This window comes from Marmota monax, unplaced genomic scaffold, assembly GCF_021218885.2.
Source record: "Marmota monax isolate L192 unplaced genomic scaffold, Marmota_monax_Labrador192_F-V1.1 WCK01_AAM20220418_F8-fsc00878, whole genome shotgun sequence".
NCBI lineage: Eukaryota > Metazoa > Chordata > Mammalia > Rodentia > Sciuridae > Marmota > Marmota monax.
Window position 1 is genome coordinate 101929 of NW_026693026.1, and position 18897 is coordinate 120825.

At 44.2% G+C, this 18897-nt stretch overlaps 1 pseudogene; it reads right to left on the reverse strand.

Moving 5' to 3' along the window:
• The window catches only part of LOC124098722 (neurofilament light polypeptide-like), a 30946-nt pseudogene extending 19507 nt beyond the window's left edge, over window positions 1–11439 (reverse strand).
• Window positions 11440–18897: the final 7458 nt, after the last annotated feature.

Consider the following 18897-nt stretch of genomic DNA (forward strand, 5'->3'; position numbering starts at 1 on the left):
AAGTGGAGCCCAGCACTGGATAGTGGGCCTAGCATTTTGCCCTGGGAATTTTCTCTTCACCAACCATTCTTCCCCCACCAGATCCCTGCAGGCCCTTTCCTGTCCCCTGTTCCAGCCATACGTCAGAAGAACTGGACTCAATGTGCATTTGGGCAACAGAAGTTGGCGGTGTCCTAGCCCAGCTGCCTCCATCTCTTCACTCCTCTCTAGAATAGCACCCCCACCAAGTGCTCTGAAAGGGCAGTCTCCTCAGCAAGTGCTGTCGTGGACCAACAGGCCCTCTCAGCTATTGACCACCCATTGGCCTGACCTGCCAGCCTCTAGCTCCTAGGCAGGATCACCCTGCTGCCCCAGCATCTACCACTTCCAACAAGAAACCTATCATTTTGTGCATTACTCAGCTGGCTGCTACAGAGGCCCTCTCCTGCAAGCGATGCACTTTTCTATGTGGATCCTCCCGCCTCCCTCCTATTGGGGACCACAGAGAAAAGCACACACTGTCCAATGGTAACAAGGGAAGGTTCTGACTCCCCAGAACCTCAGGAACCTCGTCCCAAGCCTATACATTTTGTCCTGCCTTCACCACTGAAGCAGGTCCATCATGCTGTGCAGCTCAGGACACTGGGTCACATACCTCCATTTTCCTTGGGAAAGCAAAGAAGTGAGGGCCCAAAAGAAGCCAGAGGAACTGATGGCAGCAGCAGTGGAAGTGGCTGTGGTGGCACAGGGCAGAAACTTGCAAGAGGAGGAGGAGAATGGAGGAATAGGAAGAAAACAACAAATAGAAATGCGGGACAATTTGGAAATGGTGTCCCTAGCAATGGAGGAGTAGCACCCTCCAAGCCTCTAGAGACCCAGGAAGACCTTGCTGTGTCCAGCCTACTCCTAGTTCTGAAGAATGAAACAATATACAAGAGAGGGACCAGGTGCCTCCAGTGAACTTCTCTGACAGCCATGCTGCCCCAGGTGGCACAGCCCTGTTGCAGGTGTGCTGACTTTGGTGCAGCCTGATGCAGAGGCAGCAGTTCTCCCTGAGCAGCCCCAGACTCCATGCCTCCAGAGAAGTGGGTAATGCAAGGGTTAGATGAAGACCTTCTGCCCAGTTCTCTAGGCTCCCAGGAATCAGGAATTTGGGGAAAGTCTTCAAACAATCCATTAGTGAGATATCTTCCACTCATTGCTGCTAGCAGGAATCCTCCCAATAGAAACAGGCCCCCACAAATGACCCTGTAGCTACCACTGCCAGTGGCATTGAGGTGAGCTGCCACACCTCCTAAGTGTCCTATTGTTCCTATGGAGGAAGACTTAGGACCCTGCAGAAGAAGTTTCGGTCTCCAAAAAAGAGCAGTATCATGTAGGATGACATGGAGGCCTTGGTGGGTAAGACAGACTGCAATGGCCTGCACCACCACTCTGAATTCTTTCTCCCCACTTGTGGCCCCTGCAGGGATGTTAGATCCATGGCTCCACCCACTGATGCCTCCCAGATCCCAGCTATTCTTGCCACCACCAATGGGCAAACCAGGCTTCTTCCCCTGATCCTGTCTGTCTGCCTATATTCCTTCACACCAATTATTGATGAGGAGGTTTTCTTTTTCTTCTCCTGCTACCCTCTTGATCCCTTGAGGCCCAGTCCCAGTGTGGGTGTCCTTGCTGGTGAGTATCAACACTCTACTCACTTGGCAAGAGCTGCCACACACCGCATTTCCCTCCTCCCCATACCTCATATCCTGGAGACTTTCCCTTCAACCTGCCTCCTGAGAATGAAATTCCCAACCATCAAGTGTGTGTTTTCCTCCTTCTCTTTTTCATTCCCAGCTCTCCTTTAATCCCTTCCACTAGCAAACCTGTTAGCATTGTCCAGCCCCCTAACTCTGGCAAGGAAATCTGTCACCTCTAGAGCCAAAGCATCTGTACACCTGATGCAGCAGTCAACTGTCCATCTGGGATCCCTGCCATGGACACTATACCCTCTTCTCTGGCAGTGATTGTCATAATTGTCCCAGGCTTAAATAAGCAGCTCTTGCCATGCCCCCAGGTTCATAATCCTATGCATCATTGGCAAGTGGAAAATGGACCATTCTCTACCAGACCACCTACTTTTAGGGTCTCTTTTCGCAATTCCTATGGGGAGTATAAAGTATACTCCTTTGTTCCACACACCACTCTTAAACCCACATCTGAAAACCCTCATGAGGAACTAAGGAGAGCCTCTCTACAACACCCCTCTGCTCATGTTATTCCAAGTTATGGATCATGCAGTGGATGGGTTCCTAGATGACAGAGACTCTATATGATCAGCATTTAAGTCTGTCATCGATGGTGCTATGGATACCACCCATCTATCCAAGGCTGTCATCTTCCAGTCCCCTCTTGTCTCCCAGAACAACTACAGCCCATTCGACATGTTGCTCGCTGGTTATGGAACCTCCCACCCAGTGGCAGCATTGCCTCTCTCCCTTCATCTACAAGTTGACGTGTACAGCTGGTGCAGGGACCCAGCTCTACTCTCCAGCATCCTAGTAGTGCTGAAACCACCCATCAGCACCTCCCCCCCCACACACACATTATACATACTATGGATTACAACTAGGGCTGCTGGTGGCAGTGACTGACTGCACAACTCTTTCTCTTTGGGCAACACAGAAGCCCAGCCCCTGCTGTGGGCAAAAGCTTTCTTGCAGGTAACAGCTGAGTGGCAGCACAATGCAGCCAGGACCTGTGGGTATCACATCACTGTGGATGCCATTTTGCATACTAGCCCACAACCTGACAACTCAGGTGTTATGCACATGGGAATAGCCAAAGGTCGGACTTGGGACATGCCAGCAGGATGACAAGCTCCAGAGAAAGCACTTCAATCTTCGCTAGCACAATTCCTGGCCCAGTGGGGTTCATGGGAACTGGAGCTCCTAAAGGTGGAGGGAACTATGGGTTTAGCATAACCACAGCAGGATCTAGGTCCGATTCTGGACCCCACTTGCAACCAGGCTGGATTTAAGGCAGACCAGTATGAAGCACAGAGGAGAACTTTGTGGACACTCAGCTTGACCCGCCTGGCTTGTCAGCTACCTTGGCTGATGGAAGCTCTGGTCCATTTCCCCTGGCCTTGGACCTGGTTAGGGTGTCCTCTGCTAGTGACAGGGGCTTCCTTTTCCTCACCTGTTTGCCTCAGTAGCCATCCTCTTTCCCCAATGATGTGCATGCAATCCTCTTTTTCTTGTTCATCTGTCTCTGTTCATGCATCTTTCTAGTTCTTTGACTAAATGGTGGAGAAAAAAAGTGGCATGTGTGGGTGGCAATGTGTGGACCTCAAAATTGCACAAGAATATGGTCCCAGGGAAAAGTATAGATAGCAGCCACCTTTCTGGATGTCTGTGGGAAGACACTAGAGGTATGCCAACTAACAAACACAATGTCTATATTCTTAAGTGATATCCTTTGGTCCAAACACTACTGTCCCTAATTTTTTAAAGACACAGTAAACAGATATATAATTTTTTGATGGGTTTGCTAATTAGTGCATCTTTTCTGGAAGGCAGTATAGAGCTTCCTAAAAAAACTAGGAAGGAACAACCATATCAACCAGCTCTCCCACTCTTTGATGTATAACCAAAGGAACTAAAATCAGCATACTGCAGGGTTCAAGCACAACATATTTATAGAAGGACTACTCCCATTAGTGAGCTATGGAACCAACCTTGGTGCCCATGAACAAATCAATTGATAAGGAAAATGTGATATTTATACATGCTATGGATTATTACTCAGCCATAATAAGAATGAAACTATGGCATTTGGCAGTAAATGGTTGGAACTGGAGATCATTTTGCTAAGTGAGAAAAGCTGAACCAAAAGTTGGTTCACAAGCTGAACCAAAGTAAGGAGAAAAGAAAAATTGTTTGTTGGAGAGTGTTCCATGAAAATAGAAGAGACATCAGTGGAACAGAGGATGAGGATTGAGGGGAGGGAAGAGGAATGAGAGAAGAACAGTGGAATGATTCTGACCAAACTTACTATGTACATATATTAATACTCCACGATGAATATCACTTTCATTCAAATCCACAAGGTACTAAAAATGATAAATAAACCAAAGAAACATCAATAAAATACAGGAAAGGGATCATTGGAGAGAAGGAGTATAAGAAAAACAAAATACTGTGAACTGAATCGGCTCAAGTTATATTCCATGGTTGTGCAGTTATATCAAGTGAACAATTCCTCATGCTCCTTCCTGTGGCCTGCCTTCCACCTTTGTCCATGCTATACCTCCACTTCCCCAGGGAGGTGTAGATCTGATCTCCATGACTACAGATGTGTCAACACTTTTTAAAATGTATGAAAATGAGTATAAACAAAGTGGTCTGTTTGTCTTCCTTCAACAACCATGATTTTGAGAGGAAGACATGTTTTTTTTTTGTTTGTTTGTTTGTTTGCATCAGTGATCCATGCATGTGTTTTTCTGTATAGTATTCCAATGTAGGAGTGTACCAAGGCAAGTTGGTCACGGAACTATTCGTGGATATCTATGTTGTGGTTTTAAGTTAGTAAATGTAAAGCAAGTGTGAATGTCTCTTGAAAGATATTATAAGAATATACAAAGGAATAGAAGCCTATGTCATAAGCTACAAGTAGGTTTTAATTTTAAGTGGCTAGATTTTCTGCTCTCAGAGGGATTGTACCAAGCCACTAATGGTGCAGAAGTGTTTTATTTCCTACACTTTCTCACCAACATTTTGTATAGTCAGACATTTAAGTTTTAGCCCTTCAACTGCTATGCTGTTGTATCCTCTTGTGGTCTCAAATTTTATTATGATAATAATTTGGTTATGATAAGTAAATTTTCATGTGATTATTTGATGTGTATATGACTTTCTCAATGATATCTCTTTTCAAAGCATTTTGCCATTGTTTTCTATTTTATTTTAATTTTCTAACATTTGGGCTTGGATTGTTTCATATGGCATAGAATAAATGTTTTTATATGATTTGCAAACATTTCTATCAATCTCTGTCCTGCTCTTTCATTCTTATAGAGATATCTTCCAAATATCTCTTCTTCATCTCAGATGTCATTTTTGCTCCTTTCTTGTTCTTGGGAGGATACTGTCTGTAGGTAATCTCCATCTCACCCAAGAGTAAAAGGACTTTGACCCACATTTAGACCCACAGAAATTTCATAGATATATGTTTTGAATTTGGGCTCAATCAAGTAGGAGACAAATTCCTATATTTTGAGAAGGGTTCTCTACATACTATCCCCATATACTACCTGTGTACAGAAACACTTCTCAAAAACTCTCCCCTTCCTCCACTGAACATTCCTTTGTACCATTCTTCAAAACCAGTTGTCCCTCTATGTTTGACTCTGTATCTGTACTTTTCCACTGACCTATTATGAATGATTCTTAATTATAACAAATTCTCTTCCTGACTGCAGTTGATTACTCATGGACACTGGCTTATAGCATTATGACATAAAATTTTACCATACATACCTAGATATATCTGAAATGCTTTTATAAAACCATGCAGCATGGGTATAACTGGGATTAGTTCCAAAAGACATTTTAAATATTAAAATATAAAACTTGCATATTATGCAGCCTAATAAGCTCCAAAACTTTCATGTTAATATATCCTACAAAAAATAAATTGTTTGGAATAAATGACATGTGCAATATTGATCACAACTCACACACACAAATGCATTAGAAATCCCCAACAAAAGAGTACATCAAGCAAAACAAAACAAAATGAACAAACAAAACAATCAGACCTAGAAGGCAGCTTTCTTGAGATAAAGAAGAGAAACAACATAGAAAACATGAGGGAACACTTGAGCTCTTCATACACCATTAAATGCACAAATGTCCACATTTTCAGAACACCTGAATATGAGGAGAGTCGAGGTGAGGACATAGAAAACCCATTCATTGAAGTCATAGCAAAAAAAAAAAAAAAACTCTCCTCATCTTGGGAAAGATGTGGACATCCGTGTATAGGAAGCATATGAGACCCCATATAGGCACTGCCTGAAGAGATATTCGCCATGCTATATGATCCCCAAATGTATAAGCCAGAGAAAGAAATCCAACATCTACATGACAAAGGCACTAAGTTGAGTTCAAGCCCTTGTCCTGGAGCAGTGGAGCAGTGGTCTTGGGGGTCTTCACAATTCCTGAGATTCACAAGCCATATCTCCTATTGTCTCAGAGTAAATTGTTTAGCATCTCTGTAGTGTCTGTAATGCTTTAACAACCACATCTTTCTGAGACCCAGTTTTACTCTGACTTTTCTTTCCAACTTCATGTACCCTCTCATTTCTACTCCTCATGATCACAGTAAACCTGGAAAAAGTTTGGTGGCCATATCCATACAATGGGCTGAATGCTGGGCTGCCTTGAAATTTCCTCCAGCAGAGTAATGAGTGCATCACCTCTAAATTCAGCCACACAAACAGTGACAGAACATGTGCAAAATGTATATAATCTCTATGCCAGAATGTAACATGAATGGCCTCCTTTTGCATTTGCAATGCTGTCCTCCTCTGCTGCAATCTCAGGAGCATAGCCTTTCCCACAGACAATACTATCACCATTCTGGTCTTCTGTGCCTCCACCAGAGTCACACAATAAATTCCACTTGCAATGTTCAATTCTTTCCCACCTCGCATCTCTAAAAGTTTCAAAATTCCTACACCAAATACCCCAAATCACCAGAAGTTCCTGAACAATGTGGTCAGAAGCATAAAAATAAGGAACTTCCCTTGTGGTACCAATTTCTGTTCTAGTCAGCTTTATTTATTCTTTTTTTATTATCACCAAAAGATCTGAGAAGATTAGAGGAGGAAGTTTATTTGGCTCACAGTTTTAGAGGTCAGTCTATAGATAACTGACTCCACATCTCTGGTCCCAAAATGAGGCAAAACATAATAGCGGACAGAAGAGTATGGGGGAAGTTTCCAATTCAATACTTGGCCACCAGAAAGTAGACAGCAAACTCACCAGTTACAAAATTTAAACCCCAAAGCCATCCCCCTAGTCACCTACTTCTTCTAACCTACTCTTTTCTGTTTACAGTTACCTGCCCTGTTAATCCATATCAGTGGATTAAGGAACAGATTAGCTTAAGGCTCTCATATCCCAATCCACTTACATCAAAACTTTCTTGCATTGTCTCACACATCAGCTTCTGATGGACACCTTATTTTGAAACTATAACACCTGATATTGGACTTTTTCACCTGTGATGACAAGATTCCATGGAACCCAGACTGAGAGCAATGAGAATGGTCCCTGGAGTGACACTATAGGAACACAATTTAATGGAATGTGACTGGGTAAACTGTGTTTCAGTTTTCAATGGATAGTTTGATGATTCATTTTTGCTGGATTCCTTGGTTACTCTGTATCCAAACACAAAGACAGTTCAGCCTGAATGTATTTGATAATGAAGAACTGATAAAAAACACAATTCTGACTTTGTAACAAACACATTGGCTACTTACACTGTGGACTAGTAGAGGGACATGCTCTCCTAGGGGCCACACAGGGGGTCATAGTCTGGTATCCCTGCTGCCTGATGCATCACTGCCACTACCACCTGGCTATGACCTTTGCAGGACTCTGTGCTGCAGTGACCTATCTGCTCCCCCTTGAGAGGACAAAAGTGAGGAGGCAGCCTGAGGATGAGAGGTGAAGCCACAGGGCCTGAAATACAGGGACCAAGCCCCAGCCCTTCAGGAATGATGGGAAAGGGAGGGACAGATGTCTGTTTAGGTCATTGCCAAATATTTGGGCTTAGATTTTTTTCATATGGCATAGACCAAATTTTTGTACATGTTTTGCAAACTTTTTATCAATATTTGTTCAACAGTCAGTTACAGTGATCCATAGACTTGACTGACAGTTGCCAATAACCCTATCAATCACATAGACAGGTAGTCAAGCTGCTGCTGTCACCCCTTTGGATCACTGGTATGAAAGGATTGTGGCAGTTGCTGCCACTCCTGCATTCCTGATAGGACACTTGCCCACAGCTTTGGGACTATGTTATCTATGATGTCTGTGAAAAGCATGCCCTACCACACCTACTGCTGCTTCTACTAGGCCATGATTAGGTCCTTTCAGGTGTCTTGCTTTCCCAGAGGACTCTGCTTGGCCATTTCAATAGTCATGGGCACTGAGGACATTTGCTAGACCACAAGTATTCTATATGTCCCCACCCAAGTACTTCTGATGTCCACATTATTTTCTTTGAGGAACTCCTCTCCCATACATGACAGCCAAGATGGGGGAGCACAACAAGCCTGTGCAGACTGCCATGAGAGTGCAAATGGGGTTCAGCAGGCTGGTGCCTGGCTACCTTCCTGCACCCATCCTTTTGTCCATAAATGAACAATGACTTTTATGCTTATTATGCTAGTCCGACACCTCTGTCCATTGCAGTGCTCACTTTTGCTGCAGCATAGGCCCCAAGAAAGCCTCTTGGAGATGGTTTGATTATCTATTCATTACTTCTCTCTTGAAGAGAGAGAGAGCTGAGCTGCTTCCACCATGAACTGGTGAAAACAAGGGATGCTGGCCCAGAGAACATCTCATTGTCAACTCCAGACCCACTATTTAAGCTCCTGCCCCTAATGGAAGGCTCCCTCAGCTTCACTGGAGGTTTTCAGCTGGTGAAGAAGAGCAGAGCAGGGGACCCAATCCTGTGAATACCCTGTTTCAGCAATGGTTGATCCTATTTTTACTCCATCACTGAGGCCAAAACACACAGAAAATACACATTTCAGTTTGATCACCCAATCCCACTACAGCAAGGTTGTCTCCAGGGTACATCACCTAATAAATGGTTCATTAATAAAAAGAGTCCATGAGATGAGCCAACTGGCCTATTTCATATTTACATCACAGGAATATTATGTATGTTCTGTTGCACGTGGAATACAAAGCAAGAATGGGAAACACACAGCAGTTCTCCCTTTCCCACAACTTTGCTTTCCATGGCTTCAGTTACCTGTGATCAGCAGAGCTACACAAATATTACTTGTCTTATTCTCAGAGAGAAGGACTACATTCAGATTATGTTTATCATAGTGTATTGTTGTTATTATGTGATTTTACTATTAGTTATTGCTTCTAATCTCTTCCTGTGCCTGCTTTAGAAGTTGAGCTTTATGCCGGACATTGTGGTAGATACCTATAATTCCAGCAATTCAGGAGGCTGAGGCAGGAACATTTTGAGTTCAAATCCAGTCTCAGCAAAAATGAGGTGCTAAGCAACTCAGTGATACCTTGTCTTTAAATAAAATAAAAAGAGGGCTGGGGATGTGTCTCAGTGGTTGAGTGCCCCTGAGTTCAATTCCTGGTACCAAAAAAATAAAATAAAAATAAAGAAAGAAATTGAGCATTATAATATGTGTATTTGTCAACAAGGTCATTGTCACTATGAAAAGGAAATAGAGAGTTCAGCCCACAGTGGATATAAAGCCCTATTCTGAACTTTCACTGCAAAGTCCCAAATCAAATGATCTATACAGGAAGAAAATTCCTTGCCACACTGGTGTGTTCTGTAGGTACTGAGAGATTTTCATGGCAGACTTTGGATGTCTCATCCACAAAGAAGTTCAGATTTAGTGTCTCTGTGTTTGATTCTCTAAGTGTGGTTCACAGCCTGCAGTATCTTGGATGACTTACCCAGTTTAGACTCTTCTCCCTGCCAGTGACCTCAGGCAATCACAGCACACTAAGTGTAGAGAATCCCCTGTCTAAACCAATACCAAGATATCAGCATTTATGTTCAAGATCACAAGGTAATACTATGTGTTATCAGGACTGAGAACCATCAATGGCACCGTGACATCAAAATTTCAGGAGCCAAGCTACACCTAATCCCCATAAGGAATGCACAGTCAAATGCACAGGTGGTTTTTCATGGTCCTGTAGGGGCAAGGTGACAGGGTACACAATGCTTGATATCCTTCCTTCCTAGTGCCTCAGTGTCCCTAGACTGCAGAATTGCTGCTTCTTGAGAAGAGCTTCATTTCATGCCTCCTCATGCCCACTTTCATAACTAATCCCTGAGGATATCAAGTGGAACTTCTGCAATGTTGGGTTCACCTGCAGAGCAACTTGTACCTGAGCCTCCCTTTCCTCCATCTTGGAAAGCAGCCCTTCCAACAGCAGACTGGCAATGACATCCTTATTCCTAGAGATCACAGGTCAGAGGAGACACCAGAATACCTCCCCACCAAAATCCTTCTGCAGGGAATGAGGCAGTAGATGCATCCACACTTCAGGCACATGGGTATTTAAAGATATTCAAGGCAGACAGAACATCTGCATACTTTTTGGAAGAGTTTCGCCTGTCCTTTTGGGGGTCAAATGCACATGAAAAGGAATTCCTTGACTATTAATTTTAAAAATCCAGGACTTTTTTGTATGCAGAGCTATTGTGTTGCAAGTTTGTCTTTACCAGAAAGGCACCAACAGAGCAACTCCCTGTTTTCAGAGATTTAATGTTGTATTTGGAAAAAAGTCATAGATGGTTAGTATGCTTTGAGCTGAGTGGGAGGAGTGGCCTCTGCTCCTGGAGTCTCTCAATCTGTGCTAATGCAATAATAATATGTGTCCAGATATGACCTGGTAAAATCTTTGTCAGAAGCAGTGAAGGTATTGTCATCTCACGATGCACAAGGGACCCCAAGCAACAATCATAGATGCAAATAAGAGATCTGGTTGTAGCCCCTGAGCTGCATGCCACATTCTCTTCCTACCACCCTTAGAGTGTGTGATTCAGGATAATAATTAGTGAGTAGCCTGACAGCACTTGTTGATTTAACCATTTACCAATTTCCTAATAGGCACATATACTGCCCTTTTCTTATTTGAGACAATTCCTTGATGAATTGCTAAATTCCAAAGCCTGGCTTCAAATTTGCAATCCTTCTTCTTGTTTGTTTCCCCAGTAGCTGGGATTACATGCATGTACCAACCTGCTCAAAATTACTTTTTACTTTTTCAAAACTGAGGATAGAACATAGGGACACTTTACCAGTGTCCTTTATCCCTGGCCCTCTTTATTGTTTATTCTGAGACACGTTCTTGCTAAATCGCCTGCATCTGACCTCAAATTTATTCTCCTCCTCCCTCAGCCTCACAAATAGCTGGGATTATAGAAGTGCACACCACCCCGCCTGGCTCATGTAACTTATAACTGACAAAAACTGCTAAAATCATAATTTTGGACTTGGCATGCATGTTGGTTCCTTGACTGGGGGCCTTCTCTGGAAAGCACTTTCCAAGGTCTGCTTACTGTATGAGAATCTAGCATCCCACTGTGGCCTCCATCACCGCTGCCACCACCCAGTAATAACACAGTCACCCCTGGCTTGCAGCCAACAACACCAATGCCACCTGTGTGGAACCACTTCATGATGACATCACAGTCTTCAAGGGGCAAACCTCTTCCTCAGTTACCTACACATTTACAGAGGAAGTGAAGAAGTTTGGTGTTACCCTAAGAGTAAGCATATGTGAAGCCACTGAGGACACTCCTCTTGTGGAGAAAGAAGGCATTCATGTGCTTGATTGAATTTTTGAGGATGTTGCACGACCCTCCAGCCAGATCAGTTTTGATGTTAAGTTTGAACAATTTTCAAACACAACATGGCTGTTGTGTTTGAAAATTGTTCAAACTTAACTCATTACTGCTTATTGCAGTTGAGCCTTAGAGAGCTCCAGTGCTGGATGCTGTAGCGTTAATTGATGGTGGAGTGAAGTATGAAGGTACAGCACCATCCCTAAGACAAAGGCAGTGTGGGACTTTAAACAGCAAGCAACTTTCATATTCGGAGAAACATGAAGTAAAAATGCAGCTGTGCTTCAAAAACTTCAGTTGCACAGAAGCAACTGCTACATTCACTAAGTTATGGTACCTGATGCTACTGCCTTGGAAGTGTAACTTGAGGTGGGGCCTAATTGGTTGTTAATATTATCTGAAGTGTTGCTGTCCTGGATGTATCTGAGGGAGCTTCTATAGTATTGGAAAGAAGTTTCACCAGGCCAAAGATGGGCAGAATTTCTCCCTGTATGTTTTGGTGATGATCAACCAACTTAGACACAGGCAAAATATTCTTACTGTTCAGCAATTAAAATGTGTTGTGCTTTGGGTATGAGTTGTCCCCAGAGCTCATGTGAGACAATGCAGCAAAGCTCACACAGTGAATTGATTAGATCAATAATACCAATGACTTAATCTTTGAGAGGACTAAGGTACTAGGTGGTAACTGCCAGCAGGTGATATGACTCAGGAGGATGGAGGTCACTGAGGGAATGCCCTTAGGAGTTATATTTTCTCCCTATGAGTTTGCTCTCTCTCTCTCTCTCTCTCTGCTTTCCTGCTGTCATGAATGGGGGAGCTTTCCTCTGACATGTCCTTCAACCATGATCTTGTACCTCTGCTCAGGCTCAAAGCAATGGCACCAACTGACCATGGACTGAATCCTCTGTAACTATGAAAATGACTTTTCTTCCTCTAAATTGTTTTTGTCAGTTATTTGGGTCACAGTAACAAAAAAAAAATGATTACCACAAAAATTGATTTTCTTTTCTTTTTTTTTTTATTTTTCAGATGACAAAATGATCTCATTTTATTTTTAAAACTCTGGTGAAATTGTTTTCCATATGACATCCCATTTTAAAAATTTAATGTAAACCAAACTATGGGTTACTCACACTATGCAGAATTGAGCAGCATGTTTACAGATGTCTATAAGATTTACAAATGCTATTCATTAGGTAGTAATTTTTGTTGCAATTTTTCTAGCACATATTCCACAGTAAAAGAAAGGGCACATATTGGTGTTCTTCTATAAAAATTCTTAATAAATGGAAAATGGCAATTTTCCTTAGAAGATTTTTTTCTTGAAATGGTTTTCTTAAACAATTGGGATTGTAGAAAAGGGCTGTAGATGTAAAAGAACTATAACAATGTCTATTTTCATTTTTCTTTTACATGATTGAAAGAAGGATTAATGTAAAAAAGGTTTTCATTCATTATAAAACCACTCTTAAATCTTATGCAAATAATGTAACACAGATTTCTGCAATGCAAATTGCACTTTTTAATTTTGTATACATGGAAGAAAAATATCTTATTTGCCACCCTGTGTTCAAATTCTAGCTGATCTCAGATCAGTCAGGCAAGATGAACTTGGAGAAACTTCAGTCACAGTGTATGTTAGAGTATCTATGCAATCTTGAAAACTGAGAAATATTTTCACAAGAGATCCAGGAACTAACTCAGTTTCCAAGATGTGTCCCAAGTGGCCTTCAATGGTCTTTTCCATGAATGCTTGTGAAATCTGCATATAGAAGAGGTATGTAGAAATTCTGGAATAACCAAAATCAATCAGAAGAACCACAAGATTTGAGGTTATACACATGAAACCTTGTTTTAAAGAATATCTCTCCATCTTCCTTAGCAGGCAAGGCCCTGGTCCCATTCCCAGTTTCTGCAAGCAGTGCAGGAGCCAACCCAGAGGCAGGCTGGCTGGGGGTGGCCCTGGCTAGATGGAGCTGGCCACATTCCTGTTGTACTGGCCCTCCTCTGGAGAAGGCCCATCTTTTCTTACTCTTCAGCAAGCCTCCTGGGGAAACACATCTCTTTTAGAGTCAAAGGCAAGGAAATCACCTTGGAGCAATGTTCTGTTGGCATTTGCTACTGTCAGGGCTACTGGACAAAATCAGACATAAGAGGTGCAAGGCCTTCTTCAGTGGTGTTCTACCTTCCTCCTCGCAGCAGGGGCTCAGGCCAGGGCCAGAGCATACCTGAAATCCTGTTGCTCTGAGGATGCGATACCAGCAAGCAAGGCCAGACTATGTAGAGCCCGCCCATCTTGACTGGAATACCTGAGCTTGCTGTTCTGGGGTTGGTGCCCCTCCTGCACCACCCATCACTGGGGCACCTGCACCTGAGGCTGTTGGATGCATTGGAGAAGAAATATTTTTGCTGCAATCCTCTTAGTTAGAAGAGGTAGAAGTTGGAGTCATAGGAATACAATTGTTATTAGCAGAGCAAGTCTTTGACTTATTTAGGTCTTCAGGTTTTTGTTTCCTGGTTTGAACTCCTTTTATCATAGCATGTGGTCAAGGCACCCCATGAGTTTCAAGTAGATTCCAAAAGTGGCACACTTAGTTTCACCCTCAGGGTTTCTTTTGGTCTTGGTGTGCCAGATGGCACAGGACAGTGGAAGCCTCCATGACGAAGGTATGTGCTTCTGGCTGATGAGGGACCAGCTGAGGCCATTCAGCTTGATGTAAAAGCCACAGGCTTTGCACAGGTTAGGACAGTGTCCTCCAGTTGCCACAGCAGCATCTGGATGAAGCCACAATTCACACACTAGGGGCTCTCTGCCAGGTTCTCCAGCAGGTCTGTGCTGGGCACCCCAGGTGCCAGGAGTAGGGCTCCAGGTGGCTAGGAAGATATCAGTGGTGCAGCCATGTAGGGCAAGTATGGACTCAGTGTTGGTGATGTTGATGGTGGTATGTCTGGTTCAGGGGCCCACCACAGACACTGAGCTGTACTTGTGCTCCTGGCTGCTCATGGGCACCAGAATGCACCTGCCACTGCCTCCTATACTACGCCATGTGGTAGCCCCCAGGATCCCATGCTGTGCCATTGGCCATGGCAATGGCTCCACCAGTAGGGGAAGCACCAAGGTGTGCACCTCAGCCTAGCCGGGGAAGTCAGGCTCTGTGGCCCAACCACTGGATACACTGCTTCTTCTGCCTTATGGGGGACTGTGCACTGAGGCTTGAGGCCAATCAGGGTCCCCATTGAAGATAGGCTAGACAGCATGGAACTCACATGGATGCTAGGCACGCAGACCAGAAACTGGCCATCTCCATAGCACCAGCTACTGTGGCTGCAGAATGTAGGAAGTGACAGGTGTGCCCTGGAAAGCTGCAAATGCCTACCTGGAGAGAGCAGCGTACTTGTGGGTGTATACCCACTCACATGCTCAACCTCCACCACTACCCAGCTCAGGGCACCTCCAGCAGCAGGCCAGTTGGGGTGGACCGCGGCATTCAGTCCCCATCAACCGGCACCACTGGGACCAATGGTCAGAAGGACGCAGGTCGCCATGAGACGTCCCTGCCTGCTGTGGCTACTAGCAGCGCCTCCTGCAGGCCACCCACCTGCCACCCTCGGCATGGCCTGGAGCTCTTGCCCTGCAGCCAGCTTCCCAGTGGGCAGAAGGCACCCAAAATTCTGGGGGCGGCCACCAACTTTGCGCAGCAGCCACCAGTGCCTTTGCACACCTCCTGGCTCCGGGCTGAACGCGCAGCCAGAGCCGCGCCCTCCATGCCACAAGCAGCCCAGACAGGGGTAGAGGGCGGCCCCAGCAGCGCGGCTATCCTGCTGGGGACCAGCCTCCACGGATACCTCAGTGGGATCTGGCAAGGCAGAAGACCATGGTAGACAGTGCGTGCCTGGCCAGCGGGGTCTGTACCAGTGTCTAGGGCCTCAGGTCAGTAGGCAACACAGCCAGCAGTGCACCGGCCATCCCACCAAGGAGAGCACTGGACATTGCACCTCTTTCAAGAATTTTAAAGTTCTCCTAGAAGAGATGATTGACATAATAGAAGCAGATGGAGATACAAGGAAGCCAAATGATCATGAATCATTGAAAGAGAACAGTGGGGAGTTGACAAGACTCCACAATGGGCAGGAGGAGTGGTAAGATGCTGTCATTGAATTGTACAGTGCATTTATTATGTATTGACCCATTAGTAAATTCACTATCCCACGTTGATTAGCAGGACTTCAGCTGGAGAAGCCAAGGGTCTGCTTCTCATGCACTACTGATCCATGCCTTTACCTTTCTTTGTCCACCATAGATCATGTCCCAAGCAACTCTATCTCTGGGTGTTTTTCAATCACCTCCAACCACTCCAGCCCTGTGTCCATACACTGCTGCCTGAGAAATCTGCAACCAGACCCATGTACTGACACTTACTCTATGTTCTTGTAGAATATCCTGTGGATCTCCCTGAAGAACTTCCAAATCATAGGCGTAGATTCCCAAAACTACCTTCTGATTGCACAGAACCCAGGGAAGGCCTGACAACATGGAAGTCAGGGCAAGAAGATGTTGTTCACTCAGCATGGACTCAGAGGTAGGAGCAATGGCAAAGGCACCCAGTAGCCACACAGTGTTTATGTTTCTGCTTTGTATGGTTGGATCCTAGAGAGCATCTTTGTCTTCAGAAATTAATGGGATGACCACTAGACAGTCACACACTGAAGGTAGAACACTAAGGGATCAGGTCTCTATAACAGCTGGAGGACACTGCTGCTTTTGAACCTGGGGAAGGAGTTTTGAATTCAAAAATATGTCTGAATGCAGGTCTCTTTATATTTTTCATATCTTAATGACCTTGTGTCATGAGATCTGATTCCATGGCCTTTGAGTGTGCTGTGTTTGTAACCACCTTTTCTAGCCCTACATGAAAAGTTGACCTTTTGCAGGAGATGAGCTCATTCTCCCCTTGTCACCCAAACATCTAGTCTTGGGCTCTGATTGGTGATGACCTCTTGGTCAACAAGCCCAGAATATCTTATTTGGAATTATATTTACTTCTGCCTAGACTCTTTCTGCTCTGCAACAAATTACCTGGGGATGGTCATCTAAGAGGAAGAGAAATTCCTTTTTCACAGCCCTGGAGACCATGGAGTCCCAGATCCAGGTGCTGAGCATTGGACTGCTGAGGGCATTCTTGCTGTGTCTGCACATGGCAGAAGGCAGGAGGACAGGCCACGGGTTGGGGGGTGGAATTCTCACAGGCACAACCTGCAGCCAGGAGACAAAGTTCTTCTGTCATCTGCCAGGTGGAGGGAGAGCAGTGCATCCACTCTCTGCAGGTTCAGGATGTGCAGCAGCATCACCTTCTCTTCCTCACTGTCAACATCAGGGCATAGTGAGGACTGGATAGTTCAGGAGTGTTTTGTCTGGGATGAGTATGTGCCCCACCATTGTGGGGAGATGAGGGGAGAATAAAAACCTCCTGCACCAGAATCCAGTTTTACAGGAAGAAGGAGATGAAAGGATACTAAGAGGAAGAGGGGAAGTGTGGGATTCAGGGGGTGGATGCAGAGTAAGACAAATAGGTGCCCACGTTCTAAAGTGCTTGGCTCATTTTTTGGGGAGTTGACATAAGAAGAAACTGGACACACTGAGGGGAGCTCTGCAGAGGCTGCTACTGTGTGAGCTCACAAGTGGAGACAAGAGGATGGGACAATCCACATATTTCATTTAAGCAGCCCCAGAATACTCTCCCACGAAATCCATCACCACTCCATAGCTGCTCCTCCTGCTGCCAGGCTGAGGCTCCATGTCTCCTTTATCCAGATGCAGAGGCTGCAGGTGCTGCTGGCACCAGGGTGTGTGACTCAGGGCAGGGGGGCTGCCCACTGTGTCCCTGATGGAGATGCCACTGGAGAGGTTCAGTCTCTTACTCTGCAGGGACTGACAACCACTCCTCCTGTCCAACTCCCAACTCATCAGGGCCATGGTCAGTGACTGGGAAAAGCTGGCCTTCAGAGTCTCCCAGGCTGCTGATGCAGGCAGGACCACCCACTGCACCCAGATTTGCAGTGCTGTGGGCAAGCAGTCCTGGCCTCAAGCAGGGGCACTGTGGCTTCAAGGATGGATGGGGCACATCCCAGTCCTGGAATCCCACAGCTGCTGAGAATTCCCTTATGACCTGGGTGACACCCTGTCACCATTTCTCAATCTGAGGACTGATGGAGTTGCTGTTTATAGATATGTAATATATCACTATTTGCACATATGCCACATTCAATCAAATCCAATACCTATTCAGTTAAATGCAGTGCTCACATGGAAAGGTTAAAGGAACAGGATTGTATGTTACTTACCTTCCTTTTCCCCCCTTTTGTGACTGAAAATCAAATAATATATAGTCAGGGTTTTTTTTTGTTTTTGTTTTTCTAATTTTTTCTAATTAGTTATACTTGAGAATAGAATGCATTTTGACACATCATACATAAATGAAGTATAACTCCTCATTCTTCTGGTTGTATATGAAGCAGAATCACACTGGTCATGTAATCATATATGCCCATGGGGTAAAAATGTCTGATTCATTCTATTATAATTCCTATGCCCATATCCCCTTCGCTCCATTCACTCTCCTCTCTCTAATCCAAAGTTGTGAATTAACATCTGCATATCAGAGAAGACACTGGGCCTTTTATTTTTTTGGGATTTTCTTATGTTGCTTAGCATCATATTCTCCAGCTCCTTCCGTTTTCCAGAAAAAGCCATAATTTCCCTCATCTTTAAGGTTGAGTAATATTCCATCGTGTATATATACCACTTATATTTATCCATTCATCTGTTGAAGGGCACCTAGGTTCATTCCACAGTTTAGCTATTGTGAATTGATAAACTTCAATGTGGCTGCATTACTGTATTATACTGATTTTAAGTGCTTTGAGTATAAACCTAGGAGTAGGATAACTGGGTCAAATGGTGGCTCCATTCCAAGTTTTCTGAGGAATATCCATACTGTTTTCCAATGTGGTTGCACTGATTTGCAGTCCCACCAGCAATGTATGAGTGTACATTTTTCCCACATCCTCACCAATATTTACTATTGCTTGTATTCTTGCTAATTGCCATTCTGACTGGAGTGAGATGAAATCTTAGAGTAGTTGTGATTTGCATTTCTCTAATTGCTAGAGATGTTAATCATTTTTTCCTATGTTTGTTGATTGATTGTATTTCTTCTTAGTGAAGTTTCTGTACTGTTCCTTAGCCCATTTATTAATTGAGTTATTTGTTTGTTTTTGGTGTTAGGTTTT